Source organism: Callorhinus ursinus, unplaced genomic scaffold, assembly GCF_003265705.2.
Source record: "Callorhinus ursinus isolate GAN/ISIS: 27379988/994484 unplaced genomic scaffold, GSC_fseal_2.0 scaffold19, whole genome shotgun sequence".
Taxonomy (NCBI): domain Eukaryota; kingdom Metazoa; phylum Chordata; class Mammalia; order Carnivora; family Otariidae; genus Callorhinus; species Callorhinus ursinus.
The window spans coordinates 36635038-36661863 of NW_027397081.1; the positions used below are offsets into that span (position 1 = coordinate 36635038).

The 26826-nt window shown below is 38.0% G+C and overlaps 1 long non-coding RNA gene and 1 other non-coding gene across 2 annotated transcripts in view; one reads left to right on the top strand and one right to left on the bottom strand.

Annotated features, from left to right (window-relative positions):
- Window positions 1-25219, bottom strand: part of LOC141374601 (uncharacterized) — a 143703-nt gene extending 118484 nt beyond the window's left edge. The window contains exon 1 of the long non-coding RNA XR_012381617.1: window positions 24949-25219. This is a non-coding gene — a long non-coding RNA (uncharacterized lncRNA). The remainder of the gene's footprint in view (window positions 1-24948) is intronic.
- LOC112840642 (U6 spliceosomal RNA) lies at window positions 19480-19586 on the top strand. Its single transcript, XR_003212540.1, has one exon. It is a non-coding gene; the product is annotated as a U6 spliceosomal RNA (small nuclear RNA).
- Window positions 25220-26826: the final 1607 nt, after the last annotated feature.

Below are 26826 nucleotides of genomic sequence, written 5' to 3' on the forward strand. Positions count from 1 at the left end.
TTTGCTGGCATAGAGTGGCTCATAATATGTTCTTATAATTGTTTGTGTTTCTTTGGTGTTGGTTGTGATCCCTCCTCTTTCATTCATGAATTTGTTGATTTGGGTCATTTCTCTTTTCTTTTTGATAAGGCTGGCTGGGGGTTTATCTTGTTAATTCTTTCAAAGAATAAGCTCCTAGTTTAATTGATGTGTTCTACTGTTCTTTTGTTTCTATTTCATTGATTTCTGCTCTGATCTTTCTTATTTCTCTTGTCCTGCTGGGTTTAGGCTTTATTTGCTGTTTTCTCTCCAGCTCCTTTAGATGTAGGGTTAGGTTGTGTATTTGAGACCTCTCTTGTTTCTTTTTTTGTGTGTGTGTGAAGCAAATGTTTGTTGTTGATTTATTTTTTTTAAATTTTTATTTTTATGTTAATCATCATACATTACATCATTAGTTTTTGATGTAGTGTTCCATGGTTCATTGTTTGTGCATAACACCCAGTGCTCCATGCAGAACGTGCCCTCTTTAATACCCATCACCAGGCTAACCCATCCCGCCACCCCCCAAGACCTGTCTTGTTTCTTGAGAAAGGCTTGTATTGCTATATACTTTCCTCTTAGGGCTGCCTTTGCTGTATCCCAATGATTTTGAACAGTTGTGTTTTCATTTTCATTTGTTTCCATCAATTTTTTAAATTCTTCTTTAATTTCCTGGTTGACCCATTCATTCTATAGTAGGATGCTCTTTAGCCACCATGGATTTGAGTTCTTTCCGACTTTCCTCTTGTGATTGAGTTCTAGTTTCAAAGCATTGTGGTCTGAAATTATGCAGGGAATGATCCCAGTCTTTTGATACCAGTTGAGACCTGATTTGTGACTTAGGATGTGATCTATTCTGGAGAATGTTCCGTGGGCACTAGAGAAGAATGTGTATTCCATTGCTTTGGGATGGAATGTTCTGAATATGTCTGTGAAGTCCATTTGGTCCAGTGTGTCATTTAAAGTCTTTATTTCCTTGTTGATCGTTTGCTTAGATGATCTGTCCATCTCAATGAGGGGCGTGTTAAAGTCCCCCACTATTATTGCATTGTTGTCAATGTGTTTCTTTGCTTTTGTTATTACTTGCCTTATATAATTGGCTGCTCCCATTTTAGGGGCATAGATAGTTACAATTGTTTGATCTTCTTGTTGGATAGACACTTTAAGTAGGATATAGTGTCCTTCCTCATCTCTTATTACAGTCTTTGGTTTAAAATCTAATTTGTCTGATATAAGGATTGCCACCCCAGCTTTCTTTTGGTGTCTATTAGCATGGTAAATTGTTTTCCACCCCCTCACTTTCAATCTGGGGGTGTCTTTGGGTCTAAAATGAGTCTCTTGCAGATAGCATATTGATGAGTCTTGTCTTTTTATCCAATCTGATAGCCTGTGTCTTTTGATTGGGGCATTGAGCCCATTTACATTCAGGGTAACTATTGAAAGATATGAATTTAGTGCCATTGTATTGCCTGTAAGATGACTGTTACTCTATATTGTCTGTGTTCCTTTCTGGTCTATGTTGCTTTTAGGCTCTCTCTTTGATTAGCAGACCCCTTTCAGTATTTCTTGTAGGGCTGGTTTCGTGTTTGCAAATTCCTTTAGTTTTTGTTTGTCCTGGAAGCTTTTTATCTCCCTTCTATTTTCAGTGACAGCGTAGCTGAATATAGTATTCTTGCCTGCATATTTTTCTCATTTAGTGCTCTGAATATATCATGCCAGTCCTTTCTGGCCTGCCAGGTCTCTGTGGATAGGTCTGTTGCCAATCTAATGTTTCTACCATTTTAGGTTACATCTCTTCTCCCAAGCTGCTTTCAGGATTTTCTTTGTCTCTGAGACTTGTAAGTTTTACTATTAGATGTTGGGGTGTTGACCTATTTTTATTGATTTTGAGGGGGGTTTCTCTGTGCCTCCTGGATTTTGATGCCTGTTTCCTTCCCCAAATTAGGGAAGTTCTCTGCTATAATTTGCTCCAATATACCTTATGCCCCTCTCTCTCTTTCTTCTTCTTCTTCGGGATTGCAATTATTCTAATGTTGTTTCATCTCATGGTATCACTTTCTCTCAAATTCTGCCCTTGTGATCCAGTAGTTGTTTATCTCTCTTTTTCTCAGCTTCTTGATTTTCCATCATTTGGTCTTCTATATCACTAATTCTCTCTTCTGCCTCATTTATCCTAGCAGTTAGAGGCTCCATTTTTGATGGCACCTCATTAATAGCCTTTTTGATTTCAACTTGGTTAAATTTTAGTTCTTTTATTTCTCCAGAAAGGGTTTCTCTAATAACTTCCATGCTTTTTTCAAGTCCAGGTAGTATCGTTAAAATCATCATTCTGAACTCTAATTCCAACATCTTACTAATGTCCATATTGATTAGGTCCCTGGCAGTCAGTACTGCCTCTGTTCTTTTTGTTGAGGTGATTTCTTCCATCTTGTCATATTAAAATCATACTTACAAGCACCATCCAGAGCATGTTTCTTTGCCATTGAGTTTTAACATTGAGATTTACTGGGTATAGAAATTCTAACAGCCCTAATAAAAGCAATGCCTAGCATTAGCATCCATCTATTTTATTTTAGAGCTTAATTCACCATCTGTTACATTCAAACTCTTCATCTCTTTACAGTTCAATGTCTGTTGTGGTAACTGGAAATCCAAATATGTATCCAAAATACACCACATATGAAATGTCCGAACGTAAAACATTTACTCAAACTGAATGCAATCACCCACAGACATCTTCTCAGATTAGAGTCTTTTTCTTACTTTATCTCAATCTGGAAATATAAAAATTAACTAGTCTCTACTTTAAAATGGGCAAGAAGCCATTCTGATTTAAGATGTAAAAGGGAGTTGCTGAGGAAACGCTTTGCATCCAGCCCATGTACAATTCTTCTAAATTTTGCTTCCAACTTTGCTTTCAATTCTTCTAAAATGTACCGACAAAAGAAGTAGATTTTCATTGTAGACAGAGAAGGTATCAAGTATAGTTATCAATGATTTATCCAACAAATATAGGGTACCAAATATAACCTCAACCTTGCATTAAATGCTGTGTAGGACAAAGGAAAAAATCATTAGACAAAATCTTTGTTCTTGAGAAGCCCTCAAATGAGATAATACTCTTGAATAGGTAAAAAATGGAAACAATTCCAGACAACCTGTGATCAGGTAGTAGACAGAGTGTGCATGTGTCTGAGAAAAGTAGATTAATGTCCCCTGGGATTTCAGGTCTAGAGATGCAGAAGTAAAATTAAATGGACATGAACAAGGGCTAATAGAATTTACACAGATCAAAGCAAGTGCAACTTAATTAATGAAACCCCATACCCCACTCTGTTAAGTCTGTACAATTCTTCACCCAGTACTCACAACATGGGTATTCAAGTTACCAATATTAAAATACTTCAGAACTATACATTCTTTTTAGAATCTGTATTAGCTAGGGTTCTCTAGAGAAACAACATTAATAGAAGATAAATATAAATATATATATATTATGTTGATAAGAATATCCTAAAAAATGTGTGTGTGTGTGTGTATGTGTATGTGTGTGTGTAGAGATTTATTATAAGGAATTGTCTTATGTTATTATAGAGGGTGAAATCCCACAATTTACCATCTGCAAAGTGGAGACCGAGGAAAGCTGGTAGTACAATTCAGTCCAAGTCTAAAGGCCTGAGAACCAGGGGTGCTGATAATGTAGATTCTAGTTTAATGACCATTATAGTTCTCATTTCTATAACTGTTCCATATGGCTGTAGCTAGTATTTATATCTACCTTTTTCCACTACCCATGCTGTATTCCCTTTGCATTCAGCAAGCATCTCAGTTGGTCATAATTTTTTACCTGATAAGGTGACCCAGACCTTCACTTCTGAAAGATCTGAGCCATTAGTTATCCTGCCTAAGTTGGGTTGTTTTAATTTTCCATTGACCTTAATCACAGGGCATGGAAATACAGAGATTACCTAAGAGATCTCATTCCAGAAATTCTCTTCCTTAGTCGCAGTGTGGAGTAGCAGTTCAACTTCCCTTGGTAGTCAGCATTACTCACCCCAGGCAGCTCAGTAACTCCCTTCTTTGGCTGTTGACTCAGAGGCATGAGGAGACCAAAGTGGCCAAGGCGCAGTCTTAACTTTCAGTTCAATGAAACCACTGTGTCTCTAGTATAAATGTACCCTCCTTTTAGAACTAAGACCTCTAGGCAAGCAGAGCATGAAATCATTGGAAAAGAAAGTAAAAGTTTTGCAAGTGGGGTCACTGGAGTAAATAACGTAAGAATCAACAGTATCAGTTTCAGTGGGAGCAAAAAGGAGGGGCGGCTACTTACTCCAGACTAGGAGAAATTGGGAAAGGGATCAAGTGGAAATGAATGTTTGAACGAGCTGTCATATTTATTTATTTATTTATTTATTTATTTATATGTATGTATGTATGTATGTATTTATTTATTTATTTGACTGAAAGAGCAGGAACACAAGCAGGGGGAGTGGGAGAGGGAGAAGCAGGCTTCCCGCCAAGCAGGGAGCCCGATGTGGGGCTCAATCCCAGGACCCTGGGATCATGACCTGAGCCGAAGGCAGACGCCCAGCGACTGAGCCACCCAGATGCCCCGAACGAGTTGAGTCTTAAAGGATGAATTATAGCTGGCTATATAAGGAAATTGAGGTCCAGAAAGCACAAGTGTCTGTTTAGTTATTTGCCTATTGTCTTTTAGCTCTGTATCCACTCTACTAGATCACACTATATTCTGAAGTACTAAATCTTGGAGTCTGCAAATTCCCAGACACCCTTTGCTGCTGGCTTCCAGTTGGCTTCTGCCAATGTGAAGCACAGGAGACATACTGGAAAAGAGAAAAAAGGGAAACACTGTAAACCCAAGTCTGCCACTTGGTGGCACCTCCTTCATGGTCCCAGCTCCTGAAGTTGTGGTCTCCACATCCATGGTCCGTGGTTACAGCTGCAGCCCCTCCCCTGATAAGCCCACTCCCTCCCTTCCTTTTGTAGGCCTTGAGATAGCAGTTGCTTTTTGCATTTACTAGTTTGTCTCCTTTTTGGTCTTCTACCCCTTCAATATCTGTGTAATAAATACCATGTGTTAAATCCCCTCTCCTGAAACAGATTGTGTAGTTTTTCTTTCCCTCTGACTAATATCTCACTAGTCTCTGACTGATGTGCCCTTAGTAACAAGCTAAGATTCTTGAATTAGATTGCTTACTTTTTTGAACTTGAATGAAGTCAAGGCTTCCTTATAAAGTAAATTAAGACACTAGTAATTTGTAACATGCAATGACATCATGCTCACTTGAATTATCACGTTTGCTTAGAATGAAGTATCTACTAAAAGCAAGACTTTGGTAGGCCAACTGGCTACTGCACTTTGCCATTAAAATAGGAATGATTAACCACAAGAACTGGGAGGTTATCTGATTATTTCTGAGTATTACAAAAAATAAATGATAAGTCCAGTGCCAAAAGGAAAACCACAGGCCCAGATGGCATCACGTAGGCCAAGTCCCCTAACTGGGGCTTAATACCTTTCAAAGTACTTGAGAGACAATCTTTACCAGTCAGTCAGGAATTTTCCTATCAGCACTAATGCATCCGCCACATGTGCCCTCTTCATCCCCCAAAGGAATCTTCATTAAGACCCTCTGCTCTTACTCCTAAGGGAAAGCAACCTTGCCTGGAACAATTCTTTTCTTTTGCTAATAACTTTCTTAGCCCACCCTTCTTCCTATAATAACGTTCTATTTGGTACAACTCCTCAGAGCTCCCCTCTGCTTGCTAGGTGAAACGCTGCCTGATTCATAAATTGTTTAATAAAGCCAGTTAGATCTTCAGATTTACTTGGTTGAATTTTTTCTTAACATCAGTCATTTTAAAATCTCAAATTATAAAAAAGAAAAATCTCTTACATCTTGTAGCTACAGGACAAATATGGCTGAATAGCAAACCCAATAAATTTAAGAAATCTGAATCCTGAAATTCCCCTGATATTTTAAAATTATATTTACAGTATCCTTGTCAGTAAAAGTAGGGCTCCTTCCCCTATAAGAACAGACTAATTTTCCATTGCTTGAAGACACTGCTATAATTAGCTTGAAAAAAAAATAATAATCCCTTAAGACCCCACCCATCATCCATCATTTAGTGCTTCTAATCCTATAAATCTAAACACATATAACTGAAAAAATATAGCTTATACTCCTAAACTTTGAAAGACTTAAAATTTGCATCAACAAAATAGTCTTTTCAAAAATGGTACTGGAACAACTGAATCTATGCAACAAACTGCTCCTATGTTATATTCCATCCTTCTTGGTTTAGAACTGCTAGAATGCAATTATACATATATACTATGGCTCTAAAATATTTTTGTTGATTAATTTTTGTACATGTATATGCATATATTCTACCTTCCAGGGACTCTGGACTTAATGTATTACTCTGAGAAGTTGAGGAGTGTCTCTGTTTACTTGATTAGTTGATAGAAATATGGAGTCAGCAGTGAGCTACTTAATGATGTTGAGTTATCACTCCCAGATTTAATATAAAAGAAGGAATAAAAGGTTTTGGAGGATCACAGTGTTGAAGTAATGTTAGTAAGCACAACCTGAAAAATCAGATCTCACTATGTCTCCCAAAGAGGGACCATAAGACACTCCCTTAACTAAGGCATTAGGAAATAAAAGGAAGTATTACATCAGTTAGAAAACTCTGTGGTGGCTGTTCTCTAAAAGCTGGAATGGTGGTAGGAGATGCTGTCATTGTAACCAGATTCCTTATCATTAGGGAATATGGAATTTCAGCAGGACCAAGCTTAGGTCAGTCTTTAACTCCAGTGGCAAGATAGGCAAATTATCATAATAGGAACTAGAATCAAAGCAGCAATCAGGTCCTTTGACTTTTGGTAATGACTAACTGATCCTTACCAAATGATCTCTGAAAAGAAAATCAGTGAGTATCTTACTCAAGTACTGCTTGATCTAGATAACTTAATAAGCTCTAGTTCTAGTGGGCACTATAATATAGACTCACAGCTTCCTGTTCAGTTACCCAACTTAATGGGATCCCCTTGAAGTAGGGGCCTACAATGCTGCCCAAGAATATACTATAAATATCACTCAAAGTTTGCCCTGAAGGGATCTAAAACTATTATTCAAAGTGACTTTCCACAAAAGAAAAGACTCTGTCAGGGATTATTAGATAATGGCTCTGAGTTAATATTAATTCATAAGTACCTAAAACATTACAGAGGTCCACCAGCAAAGAGAAGGATTATTGGGGTCAGGTGACAAAAACAGCTTTGACTCAAGTCTCATGATGAGCAAAGTCATTCTACAAGACCATGTGTATCATTTCCCCAGTTCCTGAATATATGATTTCAATAGGCATATTTGGAAACTGGCCAAATGGAATGAGTCGAGACCTGTTAAGGTAGAAAGACCAAGTGAAAAATGCTCTAGAAAATTCCCTCCATCCAGGTAGACATTACTCCCAGAACAAGCCAAAAAGCATGGCCTCAGTGGTCGCAACTCTAGCCAAGCCACAGTAGCAGTGCCTGGCCCCATTCACACATCGATACCTCCTCCACCCAGTCTCTGAAACTGAGGTCCGTCTGTGCTGTCCTGGCAGCTGAGATAGTGCAGCTCATGGAGTGGTGGCAACTCCTCAAGCCCTTTGAGCTCTTGAGGAATTGGCCCTTCTCCCTCACTTCTAAATTGCCATAACAACATCTCCTCTCTGTTGTTTTCCCAGATTCACAGGGAATACCAGCTTCCTACTGTGTCTAATCTCCATTCTTTTAGCCCTTCCAGCTTTCCAACACCTACATTACCAGTTTGCTGAACTGGACCCCTCCCCCTCCCACTTCTTGAAATATTTTACATGATTCCTTTGTTCCTGAGAAGAGTGTAACTACAACAGTGCCCAAGGCCCAGGGTGTTTTCCATGGGATAAGAATGAGTGACCTCACGAATGAGGGATAAGAGTGCAGTTATCATTGAGTATATTTCGCATTCTGTTGTGTGCTTCCATGAATGTGCCAATCTCTGTGGAGAAACACAGAATTAAGGAATTATTATCATGTAATATTATTAAAAGTGCAGCCATGGTGCATCAACAGCGTATGCAAAATGACAAAAGGAAGAATATGAAAAAGAGACAAAGCTCCCTAACAGCCTGGAAATGATGGCCTGAATCACAGAAGCGAAATAGAACAGGAGATCTCTCAGAAAGGGAAAATGAAGGAGTCTTTAAAATACTTAAATATCTAAGGGTGAACTGTTGTGATATTTATTTCAATATATGTTGACAGAAGTTCAGAGTCACCTTGCTAAGGGAAATATGCACTTTTCCTCTGTTAACTGGATGGCATGTTCCTACTTCTAGCATTGTGCATTCCCTCTGTATTTTATTGTCTCCTTTTTAATATCAGGGGATGGTTAGTCAAAACTCAGATTCTTAACAAGCTTGCATTCCTAGTATTTCCTGGTTGTTGTTTAAGCTATAGTTGTAGGCATAAACATAGCCAAAGACAAGGACACAGACATTGATATATTTAATATTCAAAGAAGGACTGACAGTCCCCATCTGACACACGAGGAGCCTACTGGATGAACTACAAATTTATCTAAAATTTCTTATTCAGTTCTTTTGGACAACAGAGAAACAATTATATAGAGACTTTTATTTTTTTACATAGGAGAAAGTTGTTTACTTATAGTCCGCTCTATAAAGTATTGAAATTTGATCTCTTAAATTAAAGCATTGTGTAGTCAGATTTACTAAAAAACTGGAATTAGTATTCTATTAAGAAGTCTGGCTGCAGACTTCCTGCAAAGATAATTGGGAAAACTTCTGATTTGGGAAAATACTTTATTAACAGTATATTATCAGTGTTGTCTTAGGCCGCTTATGGTTTTCTATATTCTCACTTTTTGTTATTATTTTACTTTAGCTTCACTGGTGCCAATTTAGTTTTTAGAGTGAGCAAACAAAGCCAGAAAGCTGATAAAGTAGCCAGCAACTACTGAAGTTAGCTGTGGATCCCACAAATGGATGATTTTATGTAAATATTACATAGAAACAATTTGGATTAAAGGACAATGAAAAGGAAACATGGTGATTCTAGATGTTCCATCTTCAACATAGGAAAAGAGGCAGTTATTTTATCTTAGACCAATTCAAGGTGGTTTCATGGACTGAGGAGGCTAAGGAGCTGTAATCATGACAGAACAATAACCCTACAGAAATCCATCAGAGTCCCAGAGTTTCAGGTTGCATAAGCTTCCATTTCTTTTACCATTTAGAGCCAACCTATGTATGTGTCTTTATAAACTCTGTTTGGTAGGTCAATCAGCCAACAAGTCGTTATCGGGAGGGGCTCGTGTGTTCTAAAGTGTATCTGAATAAGTTGCGAGCAGGGTATTAGGTGATAGAAAACCAAATCCCTGATCTAGAGGCCATGGCCAGACTGTCATTGTGTCTCACATAGCACAGGACAACATCTCAAAGAAGTAGAATAAATTAGCCTAAGTATACTTGATCATTTGAAAAGTATCAAATGAATGCATTAATAAGTAAAAAAGTTCAAGAAATAGTCTCTCTTTAATTCATGAATCATATTAACTATTAATATCTAAAGGATATAAGAAGGGTACAGATTGCAGCTAAAATACATTCTGTCAGAATGCGTGGTGGTGTAGATTCATCCTGGAGCCTATTCCAATTGTAGGGCTCCCCTGCTCCCTGGCACTGCAAAACCTGTGAGCCCTGAGCTGTCTCTTTCTCTCTCTCTCTCTCTCTGGCCAAATATTGCTGAAGGAGAAGAGGATTTTATTGCCCTTGCAATGCTATCCTGGCAGCAACAGGAAAGCCAAAAGTAATTATCCAAAGAGCAAGAACCAAAGCTGGAGACTCACAACCTAGGCTTCTAGAGCCATTAGAATGCCAGGATCCCTGGTGGACTTAGGAAAGTGAGGGGTTACTAAGGAAGAAAAAAAGCATAGCATATATACCTTGTCAAGTACATGGAAAGGATCATATGTCCCTTGAATTACAAAGGGGAGATTTCTGCAAAGAGCTGGAAATTTAGTCCTGCACTCAGCTGATTTGTTTAATTACAAGAAATCTAAGGTATCCCATTAGTTCAGGCTTTACTGTATTATTAAAGGAAGGTTTTAAGGATAGAAATGTCTCTGAAATATGAGAAACCCCTCTTGCTGCTGTAGGAGAACTTATCTCCCAGTCCTCATCTTCCCAACTCAGCTCTGATGTCTGGAGTACTGTTACCCCAGACACAACAGTCATTTAATCTCATTTCATTTTTCAATGTCAGGGCACATTAATATTTATAAATAGAAACAAAGTCCATAAGCTAAATTTTTCTCTCAGAAAAAATTGTATGGATGCATTTTTTAAAGTGACATGACTAATTTTATCATTATAATTTTATGTTCTGTGAATGCATCCAACAGTGGAAATCTGAGAGTCTTCTACATTGTGTCATATTCTCCAATAACATTTGACATGTGGAAGCCAACTATCTTCTCAATTCATTAGACAACAGAAATACCAAATACAGTGCTGCAAGGGTATTTAACTAGAAAAGAACTAAGCATGTATTTCTAGAAATAGAAATTTTCAAGAGCTGTAACTTAAAATTATTCAGAGTAAATGCATATGGTCACACTGCTTTACTTATTCCTTTATAATTTACTTCAAAGGGTATACTCAAATGGATTTTTGGTAGTTAAATATTAATACAGTAACTTTTTTTTAAGATTTTATTTATTCATTTGAGAGACAGAAAGAGAACACAGGAGCATGGAGGAGGGACAGAGAAGCAGGGTCCCCACTGAGCTGAGAACCCAAAGTGGGGCTCAATCCCAGGACCCCTGGATCATGACCTGAGCCAAAGACAGGCACCTAACTGACTGAGCCACCCAGGCACCCCAATAAAGTAACTTTTAAAGGGAATATCAAATAATAATTGCAAAGGACTTAACTTATGTGACCCCATGTCAATTTTTTTTTACCCCCTGTGGTAGACAACTTAGTGGGTTTCAACTAAAACAGAACAAAACAAAACAATTTTCATGGGGACAAATAAATCTCTCTTGTTTGTTACTTAATAAGGGCCATGTTTGAAGGGGTAGAGACAGCTTGGATTAGTGACATGCACATTTCAGATTAGATACAATATACTTTTGTTTCACTAGACTCTCATAATTCAGAGGGTTTTCTCCCACTTGCCACTGGAAATTGTATCAACCAGACTCCTTCATCACTAAATTTTTCCCCAAAGCACAGTCACTATCAGCACCACTACCCACCAACAAACAACACCCTTTTCCTTACATGCTTTTAATTATCTAATACTGCATCTTCTCATAAGTTGGTAAGAGAAATTATCTTAGCAGTGATCTAAGACAAATATCTCCAAATTGTTTCTCTAAGCCCTAGATTTCCATGGCAGATCCTTAGTACCCACTGAAGTGGGTGAGGACAGTGTCCCCTCAGGCTGGAATGCTGGGGCTTGAGACCTACTTACTCCCCTATCCCTTCAATGAGATTCACTATTCGGTCTCACCCTTTACTTTGGAGTTCATCATAACACCGTTTAAGAGGAAAAGTAAAAGTTTCTACTATTTTTACAACCTTGAAAATCTTTTATTCGGGAGCTGATCATATCTCATTAGGGAGATTTTTCTTTTCTTTCTCTGGTATCTTAATTGAAGAAAATGTGTATGCTACATCTGGCAAATACAGAAACAAAGGCAGATGAACATAAGTGTGTGTGAATCACTTATTGCTTCTTAGTTATTAATGTATTTTTCCCAAATAAATTATAAGAGAAATAGAACCTCTCCCACTACTGTTATTCTTTGGAGCACAAATACAAAGAAGAAGGACAGGGACGCTTGGTTAAAACTAGTGGCTATTTCCTCCTTCTTTTATTCTCCATCAATACTGAAATCACCCTAAATTCAGAGGGATGTTTATTTTTTATCGTTATGTTAATCACCATACCTTACATCATTAGTTTTGGATGTAGTGTTCCATGTTTCATTGTTTGTGCATAACACCCAGTGCTCCACGCAGAACGTGCCCTCTTTAATACCCATCACCAGGGTAACCCATCCCCCCACCCCTCCCCTCTAGAACCCTCAGTTTGTTTTTCAGAGTCCATCGTCTCTTATGGTTCGTCTCCCCCTCCGATTTCCCCGCCTTCATTCTTCCCCTCCTGCTATCTTCTTTTTTTTTCTTAACATATATTGCATTATTTCTTTCAGAAGTACAGATCTGAGATTCAACAGTCTTGCACAATTCACAGCACTCGCCATAGCACATACCCTCCCCAATGTCTATCACCCAGCCACCCCATCCCTCCCAGCCCCCACCACTCCAGCAACCCTCAGTTTGTTTCCTGAGATTAAGAATTCCTCATATCAGTGAGGTCATATGATACATGTCTTTCTCTGATTGACTTATTTCATTCAGCATAACACCCTCCAGTTCCATCCATGTCATTGCAAATGGCAAGATCCCATTCATTTTGATGGCTGCATAATATTCCATTGTGTATATATATATATATATATATATATATATATATATATATATATCACCTTTTCTTTATCCATTCATCTGTCGATGGACATCTTGGCTCTTTCCACAGTTTGGCTATTGTGGACATTGCTGCTATAAACATTGGGGTGCACGTACCCCTTCGGATCCCTACATTTGTATCTTTGGGATAAATACCCAGTAGTGCAATTGCTGGGTTGTAGGGTAGCTCTATTTTCAACTGTTTGAGGAACCTGCATAATGTTTTCCAGAGTGGTTGCACGAATTTGCATTCCCACCAACAGTGTAGGAGGGTTCCCCTTTCTCCGCATCGCCGCCAACATCTGTCATTTCCTGACTTGTTAATTTTAGCCATTCTGACTGGTGTGAGGTGGTATCTCATTGAGGTTTTGATTTGGATTTCCCTGATGCCAAGCAATGTTGAACACTTTTTCATGTGTTTGTTGGCCATTTTGGATGTCCTCTTTGGAAAAATGTCTGTTCATGTCTTCTGCCCATTTCTTGATTGGATTATCTGTTCTTTGGGTGTTGAGTTTGATAAGTTCTTTATAGATTTTGGATATTAGCCCTTTATCTGATATGTAATTTGCAAATATTTTCTCCCATTCTATCGGTTGTCTTTTGGTTTTGTGGACTGTTTCTTTTGCTGTGCAAAAGCTTTTTATCTTGATGAAATCCCAATAGTTCATTTTTGCCCTGGCTTCCCTTGCCTTTGGCAATGTTTCTAGGAAGAAGTTGCTGCGGCTGAGGTCGAAGAGGTTGCTGCCTGTGTTCTCCTTTAGGCTTTTGATGGACTCCTGTCTCACCTTTAGGTCTTTCAACCATTTGGAGTCTATTTTTGTGTGTGGTGTAAGGAAATGGTCCAGTTTCATTCTTCTGCATGTGGCTGTCCAATTTTCCCAACACCATTTGTTGAAGAGACTGTCTTTTTGCCATTGGACATTCTTTCCTACTTTGTCAAAGATGAGTTGACCATAGAGTTGAGGATCCATTTCTGGGCTCTCGATTCTGTTCCATTGATCTATGTGTCTGTTTTTGTGCCAGTACCATACTGTCTTGATGATGACAGCTTTGTAATAGAGCTGGAAGTCTGGAATTGTGATGCCGCCAGCTTTGCTTTTCTTTTTCAACATTCCTTTGGCTATTCGGGGTCTCTTCTGGTTCCATACAAATTTTAGGATTATTTGTTCCATTTCTTTGAAAAAAGTGGATGGTATTTTGTTGGGGATTGCATTGAATGTGTAGATTGCTCTAGGTAGCATTGACATCTTCACAATGTTGGTTCTTCCAATCCATGAGCATGGAACGTTTTTCCATTTCTTTGTGTCTTCTTCAATTTCTTTCATGAGTATTTTATAGTTTTCTGAGTATAGATCCTTTGCCTCTTTGGTTATATTTATTCCTAGGTATCTTATGGTTTTGGGTGCAATTCTAAATGGGATTGACTCCTTAATTTGTCTCTCTTCTGTCTTGTTGTTGGTGTATAGGAATGCCACTGATTTCTGTGCATTGATTTTATATCCTGCCACTTTACTGAATTCCTGGATGAGTTCTAGCAGCTTTTGGGTGGAGTCTTTTGGGTTTTCCACATAAAATATCATATCATCTGCAAAGAGTGAGAGTTTGACTTCCTCTTTGTCGATTTGGATGCCTTTGATTTCTTTTTGTTGTCTGATTACTGTGGCTAGGACTTCTAATATATGTGGAATAGCAGTGGTGATAGTGGACAGAGGGATGTTTATTTTTGGTTAAGTATGCTCAAATACATGTGACCATGAGTAATATCTACTTATTGGGCAATTTAAAGTACCCTTCAACAGAGTCTGAGAGTCAACTGTGTTTTATGCACAGAGAGTGAAAATTAATGCTCTGTCTATGCCTATCACAGTATGTCACATTTCTGATTGAAACCTTTCAACCTGCTTATCAGACATATGGTACAGGGATAAGTTTATCTTTATAAACTTATATGTGTCACCAAAAATAGCCTCAGGATCACTATAACCTAATGAACTAAGAATGTACAATAAATGATTAGGCTGCGTTTGACAATGAAAGTTGCATGTCCTGTTCTTTAAAATCTAAAGCACAGTATTTCTAGGGAGAATCTAGTCCTCCAGAGGTTACTCCTAAAATAACACCCATAATATTTAACAGCAGCCAGATGGAAAGTCTTCAGCTTTTAGGCCTATTTTACTGACATTGTTCTATAAAGCATCCACAAAAATCATTTTTCCCAGTAAATAACCCTACATAACTTTGTTATTCTTGCCACATTAAAAGTATCCTAACTTTCCGATTTTTAAAGCTACAACCTGCATAAATCTGGTACAGAGTGACTTATCTAAATATTTGAGTCTATAAGTACCTCAAGATCAATTGTTCTCAGAAGAAAACAGCTTTGTGGCTCTAGTCTGAGTTTATCTCCATAAATCACTCAGGTAAGACTTAAATAATAAGAAATGTCTTTGTAATTCAATATAACTAATTATGTAAGAAGGGATAGTCAAAGAAAATCATTTTATCAAAACATCTAAGTCACAAAATTGTTTTGACAATTCAGGAACTGTAGTATATTAATTGAAGTAACTTTTCTAAGTCTGTGATGATACTGATGCACATTGTCACATTATGTTAACCCTGAAGGCTTATCTACCACTCTATTTTCAAACATAGTATGATAGTGTGATAGCAAAGAGAAATAATACCCTGGACATGTGAAGGTGAACTTATTGGCTCACCATTGCTGGGGTACACATGTGATAGTTGTTCCATGAATGGAAACTGACTTGAGATGATCCAAACATGCTTTCTCATTTGCTTCTCTTTATTTATTTTTTTTTTGAGTAAACTCTATGCCCAGTGTGAGTTTTGAACTCACTACCCTGAGATCAAGAGTCACATGCTCTATTGACTGTGCCAGCCAGGTGCCTCCTCATCTGGTTCTCTATGACCATATATCTGCAAATCAAGTGACCAATGTGCATGGGGCAATCTCAGGTTACAGATATAAATGAAAACAAACTGGTCCATAAAAAGATGAAACTTACTACTTTCACCTCATCAATGTGATGTTTTAACCAACCTAGCAAACCAGTTTGACTTAAGGATGCAAAAGCAAACATAATATGAATAAAACACAAAATCATTTTTATTGCCAATTCTAAGGATCTCTGATCATCTAGGGAAAAAAAATCTATCATTAGCAATATACAGGAGACCCACTTTGAATTGATGCCTTTTTATTTTTTGCTTTGCCCTCAACCATTTCCTCATTCATTAACAAATATTTGTAGTGGGTGCACGCTAAGCCAGCACCATAGTTGATACAGTGGATGCACAACTAAGCAAGTAATAATTTCTGCCCCTGAGGCAATTTCAGTTTAGTGGGAGAAAAAATGGGCAATAACTAACAATAGCAGTGCAAGATAATAAAGTGCTTTCTGTTCAAATTGCTAAGGAGATATTAATAAAAATCTTCTTAATCAAAATGGGAGAAAGTCTGGACTCTCATAGAAGAAATTGAGCCTTGATAGATGCCTAGGAATTAGCGAAGTAGGGAAGATGCCAAAAATGCCAGGCACTCAGCTATCTGTTTAGATCTTCAACCTCCCTACTCCTTCAAGTTCAAATTGGACCTCTGCCATGTGTGCTTCCTGGACACTTTTCAATTCTCATGATAACACTACAACTGTAATTTCCTACTTATTTACCTCCACCTATCATTCTATGCAGTAGCTTCTCTTTATTTGCTCTCAAGTCCCTGTAGTCTGTAATCCACATAAAGGGAAAGACTGCATTTGTCATTTTAATAGGTACAGCAATCCCCAGTATCCTGAATTGCCGAGGCATAAAACAAGAGCTAAGTAAATCATTGATGAATTAAAGTTGGGGGAAGGAATAGTTTGTGCAAAAGCACTAATGTGTGAAACAACATGACATGAAGCTGGTAGGTCTAGAGAAACAGACAATGGGGACCAGGAGAGAGATGGGTCTAATTCTAATCCTTGACAAGACGGTGACCGTTTTGCAGTGTAGATGAATGAATTCAATTACAGCTTTGAGGCTCAACTGCCTAGATTGTTTCCTAACTCCACCGTTTACTGAACTATTTTACATTGGGAAAGATATTTAATCTCTTTATGCCTCATTTTCTTTATCTGTAAAGTACCTACATCAGGATTTTGTGATGTTCAAGTGAATCATCTATATAAGCTTGGAATAGTACCCTTCACATGGCAAGCGCTCCATAAACGTTAACTAACATTTCTAGGCAAAGAAATTTGCCATATTTCCTGAAAAATAGGAAGAGACTAAAGAATGTTAAGCAGCAGTGAGATATGATCACCTTGGATTCTGTCAGTCAGGATTCGCTGCAAGAAATAGGAACCCCTCACTTACCACCCTAGTTGACAGTTAGCTGTCTGAATTTTTCCTCCATGTTGTATTTTTTAAAGTCCATCTTACTTATCTTTGAGTCTACATCTTCCATATATTCGGGCACATAGTAGTTCCTCAATAATATTTAATTAACGAGTTAATGCCTTTGGAATGAAGAAAGTTTCATCCAAACTGTTTTATTCTACTGAATTCTTTCTAAAACCAACCCTCTGAGAATGAATCAGGATCATTGCTTCAACCTCTTGTGCCAAATAGTAAATGCCATGCAAAAAACAATCTAAAGTGGTAGAAAATATAATTCAGACACAAATCCATGCAGAGTTGGAAGCGATTAGTAGCATAATTTAGAGCAGTGCCATGGTTTGTGAGCCACATCCTTTTTGCCAAGGAATTCAGGACAAGGAAGTAGGGACCGTTCATAGACTCATCCAAAACCACTGTCAGGATCCGCCTCCACTCCTGCAAGTCACCATCCACATTATTGTTCTTTGGGTTCCAGGTCTGTAATTATCAACTTGTTCATTTATTCAAGACACACACCTGCCAACAGCTTTCTCCAAATAGCTTCTTTTAACCACCCTGGTTGTCCAAAATCAATGATATGTTGCTGCATGTGCTATGTCCCTCAGGACAAAAAACAAACCATGGAGCAGCAATGGATAAATATCTCATCCCCAACCAAGCATGGTATTCCAAACATGGCAAGCCTGAATTTCTCACCCTGGGGTCAAAATCTTGGCAGTGAGAACCACCCTGTTGGTTCTAGAGATTCTTGCTGTGGTATCTACTTACAGGTGAGATCATTTCAGAAGGACATTCTTTGAGTCTTTCAACTACTAAACTCTATTATATTGCCTATAGAGAGACATTAGTAACACTTTAGAGCAATTTAAAGAAAGTTGGTTATCTATATTAAAATCTGCCTCAAGAGTCTGTCTCTAGTACCTGTGCATAAAGTCCAGAAGAATGTGCCATGAGTTAAAAGCAATTAGAACAGGTTTGGGGTTGGGAAGGAGTTTAAAAAATCCTGGTAAAGATCAAGCTTCTCAAATCCCACAAGGGAAGAATTTCATTTCCTAGTTCAGAATAAAGACCTTAAAAGAAAATTTTGCATTGAGCCAAGTGCCATGTGCCTCTGTTGTCCATGGAGCTACCCTGCTCACAACTCCTTCAAGAGGACCTGTGGTACCGAGCAAAGTTGACTGACAGGCTCCAGCTGCTTCACCTTGAGATCCATTGCAGCAGGCATACTGGGCTGCTCCCAGCTGATGACTGAGCACAGTGGGAGCTAGAACAGGACACTGGTGCCCAATGCAGGATATTCTGGCTCAAGAACTTCTCCTAGGGGCACCTGGGTGGCTCAGTTGGTTGAGCGTCTACCCTCAGCTCAGGTCACGATCCCAGAGTCCTGTGATTGAGCCCTGCATTGGGCTCCCTGCTCCGCGGGAAGCCTGCTTCTCCCTCTCCCACTCCCCCTGCTTGTGCTCCTGCTCTCGCTCTCTGTCAAATAAATAAATAAAATCTTTAAAAATAATAATAAATAAGAGCTTCTCCTAGGCCTGACTGGAACTTTCTCAGAATTAGGCTTCAGTTGGAGACTCTTCCTACTCAGCCCTTCCTTGATTTCTTTTCAGGCATCAGACCTATATTTTAGTTGATTATATTAAAAGCAGAGAAATAGACCTAGTTCCTGCTCAGATGGTTTGCAGTGGAATGCATGCATTAACTTGTTTATAGTTTAGGGATGCTTGGGTGGTGCAGCATCGGTTAAGCATCCAACTTGGTTTCTGCTCAGGTCCTGATGACAGGATCGTGAGATCAAGGCCCGTGTCAGGCTCCACACTGAGCTGAAGAGTCTGCTTGAGATTCTCTCTCCCTCTGCCCCTCCTGCTAGTGCTCTGTCTCTCTCTCTCTTTCTCTCTCAAATAAAGAAATCTCTAAAAACAAACAAACAAACAAAAAAATTCTTGGTTTAACTTGTTCATGTTTTAGCTTTGCTGCTAATGTCTTGAGTCTCTCTTCTGTGGTATTCTTTGAATATTCAAATTATCAAAGTATTCAGCATGGAAGAGGCTAGTTCCCCTCCCTCTTTCATCTCAACAGGAAGAACATGTTGAGCATTTGTTGTTCAAGGCCCTCTCGCATACAATTTTCATTACCCCCAAGAGATTTTATGACTCAGAACCTAATCTGTCCAAGAAGTACTTGGGTATATCCAGGGATGTCAGATCTATAAAGGGAATCAGAGATGTCCACGCACTTCTAAAGACCACAGTGTAGAGAACAAGTAGCTGACCACTTCACAGGCCATTGTTTAGAGCCATTGTTAGGGACACACTACAGACCAATGGTCAGTATGGTTCATAGATTCGGCAACTTTCTTGGTGCTGCCACCTTGAAAATATTGTATAGATTTTTAGCACTAAACACTGTGGGTCTAACAATAATATCAAAAACCATATTTCAGTGCTTGCTTCGGCAGCACATATACTAAAATTGGAACGACACAGAGAAGATTAGCATGGCCCCTGCGCAAGGATGACACGCAAATTCGTGAAGCGTTCTATATTAAAAACAAAATCATATTTCAGTAGGAAATATTCTTTTCTCAGTGTGGGCATTTAGACCATTGATATGCATCCCATTAATTTACAATGTGAGCACTTTTTTTTCTTTTGTCTCTGATTATTACCTTTTGTTCTCTCCAGATATGTTTGATTTCTGTACATGTATTCCTACCCTGACATTAGCAGAAAAGAGAAAAATATTCTTCCACCACCTGAAAGGATGCGGACGGTGCATACACTGCAGAAACTCCCAACTCTCTTCCTTTTGCATTTATATTTTATCATAGCTTTTTAGTTCCTGCTGTTTCTCCTATTTCTTTTACTTTTATTCCTTCACATTTTCTCACTATGAGCTATTCATAAATGCCTAATCCTGTGTCAGTCATCTCAAAAACAATTTAAAAGAGTATGGATATATAGGATCAAATAATATTTAGGATATGTTTTCTGAGACTTAAATATATGAAGCTTACCTGGCATTCCTAGGCCACTCCAATTTTTTCCCCTCCTGGGCTCAAGTCATCTTATCACATATTTGGATCTAAACATATGATTTCTTTGATCTTTAGCTATAAAAGGTTGTTTACATCATATCTCCTTACTAAATTTTAAATCTTTTTGAGAAGATATTATTTATACACTACTGTACATCCTCATTGTATCTTATGCATATTAAGCACCTAGTAAAGTGAGAAATGATTTGTTACCTGCAGTATACCTAGGCAGGAATAAGCCTTAAGTCTCCATCTGAATTCTCATTCCTCCCAATAGAGACTGACCATAGAGGCCTGACTTGGGAGCTGGCCAGACTTCCCGCCAGAGGCTGGACTCCTTGTGGCCAAATTGAGGGTAGAAGAAGCCTGAAAATGATGTCCCCACTGCAAAAAAGAAACTAACTCCAAAAAATGCTCTAATGTACAGCACAGTACATATAATTAGCAATTATACCCTTGAAAGTTGCTAAGACAGTAAATCTTAAATGTTCTCACTACAAAAAAGAAATGGTAATTATGTGAGATGGTGATGGGTGTGTTAACTGGTATTGCTGGGTAATCATTTCACAATACATATATATGTATGTATCAAATCATCACTTTGTCTACATTAAACCTACACAATGTTATATGTACATTATATCTCAATAAAACCAAGACAAATACCACACATTTTACTTTTTAACCCTTTTCTCTTGTAGTGTAGACCACACTGGTTTGTCACTGCATGTTTCTGCATATGCTAGAGATGCAGCTATTTTTCCAAGTCTCTCTGCTTAGAATTATTTTCCTTGAGAACCCCAATTATCATTGTTTTGGTGATTCCTTTTATATACCAGATTTATTTTTTTTAAAGATTTTATTTATTTGAGAGAGAGAGAAAGCACAAACTGGGGGAGAGGCAGAGAGAGAGGGGAAGCAGGCTCCTGCTTGAGCAGGGAACCTGACATGGGGCTCAATCCCAGGACCCTAAGATCATGACCAGAGCCAAAGGCAGCTGCTCAACCAACTGAGCCACCCAGGTGTCCCATTATTCTTGAATCAAAATTTCCAAAGACTCTAACTTGTGCTCATCAGGTTGAGAAAATGTACACAGCTGGGCTCATTTATGTCCATGACTGATCAGATAACCACCCATAGCAGCTCATGCTCAAACTAGGGTAATTGTATTCTAAGGCATCTGAAAGTTCTGTATGAGATTATAACATTTTATTTTCCATTTTGATAATAACTAAAAAATTAACATAAAGGTATTTTAGGTATTCACTGACCAATATGATAGCCACTACTCATAATTATTTAAATTTAAATGTAAATTCATTTTGGTTAAATAAAATTAAAATTCAGTTTGAGGCGCCTGAGTGGCACAGTCCTTTGAGTGCCTGATTCTTGCTTTCAGCTCAGGTCATGATCTCAGGGTCGTGAGATCGAGCCCCACGTGGGGCTCAGTGTTGAGCACAGAGTCTGCTTCAGAGTCTCTCTCCTTCTCCCCCTGCCCCTCCCATTTGTGCTCTCTCTCTCTCTCTCAAAATAAATAAATCTTTTAAAAAATTAAAATTCAGTTCTTTAGTCACACTGGTCATACTTCAAATGCTCATTAGCCATGTGTGGCTGGTGGCTACTTAGTGCAGATATAGGACATTTCCACTGTTGCAGAAAATTCTACTGGACAGTGCTATTCTGTATTTTTTAAATAATACTTTAAAAACCAAGTACAGCCACACAGTTTTGGTATCTATGCATACATTTATTTGGCATTATGTAGTGTTATTGTAATTATTTTAACATAATAGAAAAAATTGAAGCAAATTAATGTATAAAAAATATATTCATGGCAAATGAAGAACAAATGACATTGAGAGCTCTATAGGGATGTGGCTTCAGTAAAATGCTCGGAGAAGAGAATATAGACATGTGGAATTCAGAAGAACCTTCCCCAGAACATTTTAGTTTGCCATTTACATTCAGAAAATCAACTTTATCCACCAAATTAAAGTAATATTTTTTGAATTTTATTATTTAATAGTTGTATTTTATTTAATTTGTTATAGCTTTGGTTTTCAAAGTCAAATATGAGCCATAGGTATAAAAAGTTCACAGCCAGTTTATTCTTATGCATAATTAAGTGAGAGCAAAATAAATATTATTTAAGTCAACACTGAGGCTACTCAAAAATTTACCTTTTGTGTAAGGAAGATCTGTCCATTACATAAGCATAAGAACCACTGAGCTAACATTCAAAGGATATTAATAGCTGAGAGCAACCTTTGAATTGTGCATGATTAGCATTCAATAAATATTGGTCCCCAGCAATTGTGTTACTTTGAATTTTTCTTCAGGGCTCTATATATTCACATTCTAAGTTTATTCAGTTTGAGTTTGTTGAGTCTGTATCTTCAATTTTGTACTCAAGCTTATGTACTCAGGTTCACCTTTAGAAATGATGATATTTATAGTCTATTTAGAAAAAAGGGTCATTTCATACACCACAGAAAGTTTTAAAACATATTCTGAACAACAGAGTGCCTGTAATCTCTTTCTCTCGGGGAGGGTGGGGTGTAGCGTGGGATAGAGAAGATACCAGGGTCCGTAATAGACATGTGTACTTTCTAATTCCTTCTCCTTGGACCTGATGCTGTTACATGTTCAGTCTCAGAGTATTCAACCACTCTGCTTTACTTTGTGCATTCTCTGGGCTAATATTTGTGACTTTTTGTTAACTTCACTATCAAGAATGTACAGCTAAGGATAGAAACAAGGCATCAAAGAAGGCTTAATAATTTTCCACATAAATTCAAAGGTTACTCTTAAGTTTTTTGGACATCTTCACTCGTAAAACAAGTCATACTTTATGGGTTTGATTACTGGGACTATCTCTGCAATTTTCTAAGGCAAGCAAGGAAGCTTAAAGCTTTTATATTATATTCCCACTTTTGGACTCTAAAGGATAAAATCAAACTCACAGGAGAGCAGAATATGAGATTCTATAAGCCAAGTTCAAAGAATTAGGATGGAATCTTCACCGAAAAAAAATTATATTTTTTGTAAAAATGAATCTGGCTCTGAAAAAACATAATGTGTCACATACACACACACACACACACACACACACAAACACGTGCCTATAGAGATACATGCACATCTTATATGAGAAAACAAAATAATACAGACACGTATATATTACACATATGTATGTGTGTCTGTTTAAATCTTCCTAGGTTTTCTGAGCAATCATTAGACTGTTAGATTAATTGGAAGTTGTATACTGAACTTTGCCATTCATCAGTTTTATTTTTCATCTTGGGTTCAATTAAATAAAATCCTAAATATTTGTGGGTAACCTCACATGGGTTTTAATTATGATTTAATGTAAAGATCCCAAATACCTCTGCCTTTCTGCTTTTATGGTAATTAAATCTTGATAAAGGTTTCACTGCAGAATGAAATTCTTTGAATGTGCAATCACTGACCTACAGAGTACTAATAGGGTATTTTCTTAAAGATATTTCACAAACTGAACTGTGGAAATAGCTTGTGCCATTGCTATGTCATCTTTAAGATAGACTTTCTGTACTGAAAATTCAAGATTAAATTATTCTAATTACTGTGAAATACTTCCAAGTCACAAAAGGCTGTTTTTTTTTATAGTTTTGAAGACTCATTGCAGACCCCTCCTGTTACAACCATTAGGTGGGTTTGTATCTCACCATTCTGTGGGTTTGTATATTTTGAACTGTTACTGGCTTACAAGGAAAAAAGCTATGAAAAAAGCTCTCATGGCTTCAAGGTTGGTGGCCGGTAAGTGTAGATGTTCTCATATAAAATGCTTCTAGAGCCAATATTTTTAAAGATGCTAATATAAACTTATCTGAAGTAGTGCTTGTCAATTTAGAGGTAAGATGTTTTCCAGTCACCCTGCTAAACAACCTGGAAAAAAATATTTGCAAATTTAATGTGACCTTCACACTTTCCTTCATCCCCGCCTAGTCAAACCTACACACTTAAGTCTTCAAATAATGTTCACCCCTTGTTTTCTGAGCTAAGAGAATTTAGCTATCCCCCTACATAAATTTTAAAAATAGGTCTACTGAACCCTACCTAACCTCGAAGTCTGGTGGTTTTACAGAATCAAGGCACACCTAAAGAAAGGGAAAAAAAATGTATGCATTTTATAAAATCTTCTTCCTGATCTCTGTGGGAAATCTCCTGAATTTTAGCCTACTTTCTTATGAAAAACAAATACGTGAGGCAATATGTGTTTGCCTGTATTCCTAGGAAGTCTGAATTGGCAAAAGAACACAAAGCAAGAATCCAGAAGTGCCAGAGTCTAATATCAACTCTGGGGGAAACTAATCTAAAATTCTCACATTTTTCACGTTTATAATTGGAATGGAGTTATTGGGAGGCAGTCAACAAAAACCATAATAAGTAATTCTCTAAGTATAATATGCAAATAATAAGGCAAAAAGCCTAAAACTGATTTTTATTTCATTTCCTCCAAATTTTAAGATTTTCTCGTTACAATTTTCTCTTGAATTCTCAAATTGTTTTTCCAGAGGAGATGTAAGGTTAATTGTTAAATATTGCATGAAGACTGAGATGAAGGAAAGGGGCCCAAGGTGCAAACTACACATGGCTCAAATCACCTCGTTGGGCTTTGCAAGGTAGTTAAACAGCATAACCTCAGACCACATTACATATTAAAGGAAAAAAGACATCCTAGGCGAGAGGGAGTTTCTGAAATAAAACCATACATATGTATGGTAGGGCTGGCAGCAGCAGTCTCCTTTCAAATAAGAGAGGGACCAGAAGAAATGACCAAGCACTGGACGTTTGCTAAGTGCCCTCCCACACGGATGTTCCACACTCCTTACCACACCAGCCTGTAAGCAGAACGGTCTGAGCACTTATCACAGGAGTCTAGCTTCTCCACTGAATTATAAGTTCATGGAGCTTAAGATCAAATACGATTTACGACCTGCTTGTGACAAAACATTACCTACCAGTGACCAGCACAAAGCAGGCAATCAATACGTACCAGTTGACTGGGTGAACAAGGCCACGTGTTAACAGTTAACATTCCCATTTGATGAATAAGGAGAATAAAGCTTGGAGAGATTAAGTGATGTGTGGAGGTCACGGAGATCACATCGGTTAGTAAGTAGCTGAAGAGGGATACAGACCCAAGCTTGTCTGACTTTAGAGAACCACACTTTCTACTCCGGCAAGCTGCTCCATGGAAGCCAAAGTGGGACCAAACCTCAGAAAAAGGTCTCAGATTTGTTTGTTGAAGGATGGCAGTGGGAGAGGAAACTTCCAGGCATCCCTACCTACAACCAAAAGATCCCAGAGTAGCATAAATGGATAATTGTATTTCTGGACAAAATCAGAGCATTGGGGTGGGGAAAGTCTTGCATTTGTCTCCTCACAGTTTCTTCAGTAACGGCTTTTCCTCCCCAATAGCTTGTGTGTGTTTGTTTTTCTCTTCACTTCTCACCACGGTTTCTTTCCCGATGTGGTTCAAAATCCCAGGGAGACAACTCTATACAAGGTCAGGAGAAGCAGCCAAGGGGTCATAGCTGATTGCACAGGCTCTGGAGTCCAGCTGCCAGAGTTCCATCCCAGCTCAGCCCCATCCTAACCAGGAGACATTGGGCAAATTATTCAACTTCTCACTGTCCCAGTTGCTTCATCTGAGAAATGAGGCTGTTAACAATAAAATCGACCTATTGTTCTAAGAACTAAATGAGTGAATACATGGCAACTGCTTAGCACACTATCTAGCATAGGGCAAGAACTTAACAGAGAGGAGCCATTATTATGCCATTGGCCCTAAAATTCAGGTCCAGAGCCAGCTGCATGCATACTACAGCCCATTAATACCCAAACACATCTGTCACACTCCAGATTAGGCTTGCTACAATACAACTCTTCTCCCAAAGACAGAAGTGTTGCTGAAAGTAAATGAAAAAAAATAATTTTTTTTCTAATATCTCCTGACTTAAATAGCCAATGGCTTGGGACCCAGGCAGCTGCCACTGGAGTCCTTCCCCCATATTAGCCAATATTTGTAAAAATCTCCCCTGGCTTTGGATAGAGAAACAAAAAAAAAGAGCCATCTTATTATTTTTCTCAACCATGTATCTTTCTAATAGTATCACAAGTTCATTTGAATTCCTGAATGAATCCCCTCATACCTCAATCTGAAGAGCAGAAGCCTAGAAGGTAAGGGAGCGCACCTGTACACAGGAAACCAGCTCAATTTATTTGGAGCTATTTACTTAGCTGTGGGTCATCATCATCAAAAGCAGTTGATTAGGGTGAGAGGAGTAGGAGCTGCACTAACTAAATAGAGGCTTGTTTTTCTCATATAATGATATATCCAGGGGTATGCCATCCAGGGTTGGTGCAATTGTTTAGAGGAGTTATCAAGAACTTTTTCTATCCTTCCATCCTGCCCTGTTTAAGATGCATTTTCAGTCTTTTAAATATAATATCATCACTGTAATACCAGTCATTGGGTCAAAGGCCACAAAAGGACAAAGGACAGGAGGTTGAAAAACCAGGCCAGCAAAATAGAGTTCTTTTAAAATAGTCTTCATAAAAATTCAACTCACTGACTTGCATTTACAAATCTTCTTGGCCAAAAATATTAGGCTCGATCATGGAAAATTGCTGATAATCAACTATGCTTCCATTCAAAAATAAACATAGCATATGATTTAATCTAATATGGCATATGGCAACCAAGA